Source organism: Triticum aestivum, chromosome 4A, assembly GCF_018294505.1.
Source record: "Triticum aestivum cultivar Chinese Spring chromosome 4A, IWGSC CS RefSeq v2.1, whole genome shotgun sequence".
Lineage (NCBI taxonomy): Eukaryota > Viridiplantae > Streptophyta > Magnoliopsida > Poales > Poaceae > Triticum > Triticum aestivum.
In genome coordinates, this window is record NC_057803.1 from 666,106,403 (window position 1) to 666,111,826 (window position 5,424).

The 5,424-nt window shown below is 48.7% G+C and overlaps 1 long non-coding RNA gene across 1 annotated transcript; it reads right to left on the minus strand.

Moving 5' to 3' along the window:
• Positions 1-358: 358 nt before the first annotated feature.
• Positions 359-3,254, minus strand: LOC123087972 (uncharacterized). Its single transcript, XR_006441626.1, has 3 exons — positions 2,626-3,254; positions 2,296-2,378; positions 359-722 (listed from the first exon to the last, which is right to left on the minus strand). It is a non-coding gene; the product is annotated as an uncharacterized lncRNA (long non-coding RNA).
• Between the last annotated feature and the right edge of the window lie 2,170 nt (positions 3,255-5,424).

The window sequence follows — 5,424 nt, forward strand, 5'->3', positions numbered from 1 at the left end:
GCAACAGCTTTTCAGGAATAATATGCGCTCCTGAAGGTAGCCGTCAGGAATGTTATTCCTGACCGGGCCTCCACAATCGACCAACTGTGATGCCTGACGGTGGCACCGTCAGGAAATGCCTTCAGGAATCTGGCCGTCAGGAATGGTCTCTGCTTTCCTGAATGTTATTAGGTCGCCTTCAGGAATAAGCACCTCCTAATCGTGAAGGCTGGCTACGTCAGGAAAGTAAAACATGGTAGCACAGTGACCCCGTCAGGAATGATTATTCACCCCAAAGAATCAAAATAATATTGAATTACTGAAATTCACAACCAATTATGGTACAACAATTAATATTCTGGCACAAACAAAGGTCACATAGCCCAGTTTAAGATGGCATCCCATTCATAGCTCACAATATATACCCATTACACAAACCTCCATGTTCACCAGATTCGCGTAATTACCAAAAGCTCAACTTAACACTAGTTATTAGCCAGACCAAAAGACATACTAGAGTCCCAAATTTTCATCAGTAGTAGCGATTGACAAATAAAAGGGTCCGTGCATATAGTTACCAATACAAGCACTAATTATAACTATGGCATTCCTAAATGATTTTCAGGTGTTGGACCAGAACCATGATCATCCATTTGAGTAGCAGCATCAACATGCCTTTCATCATGTGAAGAATCTGTCATTGGAGTACCACCATCCTCTTGGGCCTGGGGTGTTTCATTCATCTGCAAAGTGTTAATGCAACAGAATTCAGCATAGTGAAGTAAAACAGCGAACACACACTAAAGCAGTGCACATTTTACAAGTATTAGAACAGGCTATTAATAAAGCAGGAGCAACTGATTGCCATAGATTGATTTTCCTAATCTTCACTACATGCAATTGTATTAGGTGATATATTCTGTTTATCCCATCTGTTTTGTGAAATAGGAAAAAGAAAAGAGTATTCTCACTTTATTGTCTATCCCATATGCAGGGCTTTGGCACGCATATGACAGATAATACACTAATTTAACCTGACTAGCCAGCACAAATGGATCAAAGTTTGCCATTCTTGAGCTATGCATGACCTCTACCAACCCTATATTGTCTGTACGCTTAGTACCCTCAGAAGTTGGATCAAACCAGCGACATTTGAATATAGCCAACTCAAGTTCAATAGTGCCCTCCCATGAGATCTGTAGAATGTCCTCGATAATACTAAAATACTCAACGGGATTATCATCCTCATCAAAGCTCGTGACACAAACTCCTATATTACATGAACCCAAATCTGCTCTAGTCTTCTCATAGATCTCTGAGCGAAACCTATATCCATTCACATCATAAATTCCATAGGTTTTCACTCTTGTCGGAAACCCATATGACATTTGACGCAATGCATTATGAACACCTGAAGTTGTTTGACACTGCACCAAAATGTTTACTTATATTAGTTTTTGCTTCTATGTAGTTGAACAGATAGTGAGTGGAACAAGTATGGGGCACATTACATGAGATTTGAACCAGCTGAAAAAGTTAGGGCACTTGTTGCCAAGTATTGTCAACAACCGTGCTATGGCAGACATAGTTGAGTGGCTTGTATTTTCATGCACCAACTCTTTTACATTATCAATCATTCTATAGAAAGCTTGGGCTGAAGCTATTGGTTGTTGTTCAATTGGGGGGGGGGGGGGGGGGGGGGGGCACGCGCAGCTAGATCATTCAACATAATGTCCATCCGATCAGCCTCTGCAACATCTACATAGTCTGTAATTTCAACATGCCCTTCACCATGTGCAGTCCAAACAGTATAATTCCGCTTGAAACCAAAATGACACAGATCTAACTCTACATCATCCCTATTCTTGCTCTCATAGTTTCGACATTTAGCACATGGACACTTAATCTTTCCATTCTGGACTACACTTGGCATAGAGAAGGCAAAATCTATGAATTCTTTTGTCTTATTATACCAATCATCAGTTGATTTACTGTGAGTCCAACCACTATACATCCACTCCATGGTTTTTGAGTCGCGACTCATGCGAGTCGCTCTGGGGCAGCGACTCGGAAGAAGTCGAGCCTGCGTTGTGACTAGTCGCGAGTCGACACTAAGCTGAGTCGACCATATTTTTGCGACTCATAGACTAGTCGTCGACTAGTCGAGCGACTCGAAATCCATGATCCACTCACGCTCCGTCATTGAATAATGCTGTTATATTGCACAATTTGGAATGTATAACAGTTAATGATCTAACATGGCAATGAAAAAATTACATAAACGAGCATATGGATGTGGAAGAGTGGACATTGGACCTGTCAATGGAGAGGGCTGATGTGCAACACTATCACTCCTAGAACTTGGTCTTCGTAGAACTACGCTGTCCTGATTTGGCCTTCTGTACATAGACATATGGGAACTAAAATATCAATTCCTTTGCACTGGGACCATAAAACAAATTATTTGAAACTGAATCATATACTAATCACAGTCTCTAGTGATGCTGCAGCCAATCTTTTCAAAAGACGAACAAAAAATAGCATCTTTTACCTCAAGAAAAGTGTCAAATACTAAACAATGACCCCTGCATGCTGTTACTAGTGAACTCTGCTATTACTAAACATGAAAGGTCTACGAGCTGTTACCTTTTTTGGTCGATTTGGAGGCGCTGGGCTGGAAAGGAAACAAAGGGCGAGGAAGTGAGTCAGATCTGGAGGACGAGGAGGCGCCGGTCGATGCGGAGGCGCTGGAGAGGCTCGACGACGAGGGGGGTTGTTGGACGTCGAAGGGGCGGCGCTGGAAGCGCCGGTCGATGCGGAGGCGCTGGAGAGGCTCGACCACGAGGGAGACTGTTGGACGTCGAAGGGGCGGCGCTGGAAGCGCCGGTCGATGGGGATCGAAGCGGCGCTGTACTGCGAATCTACGAGGGGAGCCGGTCGTCGGGGATGAAGGCGCCGCTGGAATGGTTGGAGGGCGCGCAAGGGGAGGCTGGCCGGCAAGGGAGGCGAGTGGCTGGACGTTGACGGGGCAGCGTTGGCCGGTGAGGGAGGCGAGTGGTCGGACGGCGACGAGGCGGCCGTGGACGGGCAGGTAGACGGCGCTGGAGGAGTGGGGGAGCAGCGGTGTGGGGTCATCCGCCGGCGGTGGAGTGCGGCGTCGCCGGATGGGAGGCGGCGGCCATAGGGGATTGGGAGCAGGGCGGCGTCATGCAAGGGGGTGGTTGGAGGATTCGGGGGCCAGCAGAGTCGTTTTAGGTCCCGCTTGGATGGCCGTTTTAGCTTTCCGCGTGTATTAAAGATACAGTTGTATCTTACCGGCCACCAAAGAAATCCGGCCGGAAAAAATACAGAGCCCCGGAGACACTAATTACTTACAAGTGTATTACGGGTGTAAATGAAAAAACGATCGTTTTGGGTTGCGCCTAAACGACCAACCAAGCGCGTTTTCCCAGCTGGAGGGGAAAACAATTCGGATCCGTATTTTACGCTGGTTTGGGGCTCAAAAACGGCCATCCAAGCGGGGCCTTAGGGATTTTGACCGGTCGTTCCTGACGTTGGGCCCGTCCACGTCAGCCATGAGGTGCACAACCGGCGCGAAATCCTGTACCGAGCGGAAAAATCACGCGCGTTGTTCGCTCCTAGCCAAAAATCGCGCGCCTTTCTTTCCACTGCACGTTCCTGAAGGTGGTGCACAGTCACGTGCGTGCGCAAGCAGTTATTCCCCATGTGGATTGCCTCCCTTCACGAGTGTACGTCCACATTCCTGAAGGTTTCTTGTATTCGTGAAGGTAATCACCGGCCCCTTCAGGATTGACTTGATTCATTTGCGTCGGGGCAACATCCACGTCAGGAACGTGGTATGTTCCTGAAGGAGACCCTGCAATCATCAGGAATTACACAAACCGTCAGAAAAAAGTGCGTTTGGGGTAGTGTCTGGAGCCGAAACCGTTGAAAAATGTCTCACCACACCCGCATCGACAAGGGGCAGTGGCAAAGAAGATGTGTGGGCGACTCCCCGGTTTGGTTACATAGTGGACAGAGACCGCATAACCATCCTTGGCCCTCAAGTCTATCCGATGACCAAATTTTGTTTTCCATCACCAACTAGGCAAACACTTGCACTTTGAAGGCGCCCAAGATTTCCAAAGAGTCGCGTGCATGGCCAAGCGAGTGTGACCTTCAAATTGCACATTGTAAGTCAAAGAAGCTGAGTAGATACCGTCTGAAGTGAATTTCCAAGTTATCTTACCAGGGACATCATCGGTGAGCTGTATGGAACTAAGCTTCTCTCAAAGGGAAGCAAACTGTTGAATGTGTTCCACAGGGAGACCTTTGTGGCAGCTGATCTGAGTCACCCAAAAGTTGTTCTGCATGGCCTTTTTGAACCGAAGAACTTTTCATTTTAGAGCACTCGAAAATCTTGGGGGCAATGCTCTTTTCAGAATCCATTGAGGATGTTGTGGCTTTTGATTGCAAGGTGGAACAGGGTCCACAACAGACTTTGCTTGAAAATTGCAATATTATTTGTGTGTGGTTTCTGAACAAGGATCAATCAGCATGCCTGAAGAGAACAGAACTGATGACATACTCCATACTTGTCAAGCTTGACTCAGGAACTAATTAATTAATTAGGACATAATAAAAACATTTAGGTTAGGATTAAAATTTAACATCATGACCATTTTTCCCCTCAAGACTTGAGTTAATGGTGTTTATCACATATAGCTGTGGCACTACGTACAACAGACATGCAGATATATTTCACATCTACTACATCGGTACATCCGTCCTGGTTTACTTTTTTTTAGAAAAGCAGGATGACCCCAGCCTCTGATCCGTCCTGGTTTACTAGGCTTAGGGCATCTCCAGCCGCGCCTCCAACAAGCCCTCCCCAGGCGATTTTGCCGTGCCGGCGCCAAAAAAAGGCCCCAGTCGCGCCCCCAGAAGCCCGTTTTTCGCCGGCTCGGGCCAAAACTGGTGCCGGCGGATCCAGGCCGAACCCGGCGCCCTGGGGGGCGCTTGGGGAGCCGGCACAAGCGAAAAAGGCGCGTGGGCCCGCCCTGGAGGCGATCCGAGGGCCTTTTCCCGCTGTTTCTTGACGCTTTTTCCTCACATCTCTCCTGCTCGCTCGCCTTCCTCCCGCCATTCTCTCCCTTTCTCCCGCCAAACCCCCTCCCGCTCGCCGCGAAGAAGCACGCCATGCCACCGAAGAAGTACGCCATGCCGCGCGCGGCGGCGACCGCGACTGGTGCCGTGGCCCAGCCGAAGCAGAGGAAGCCGAGGGCGCCGCCATCGAAGCCACCGGGCCTGTCGAACGCCGAGTGGAGGGTGGAAGTTCAGCGGCGCGAAGCAGTCACCACCGACAGGCGGAACAGGGCCATAGCCAAGAAGGCCCGCGACAACGCGGCGCGCGCGGCGGCGTCTTCCTCGGTCGACCAGGCGGGG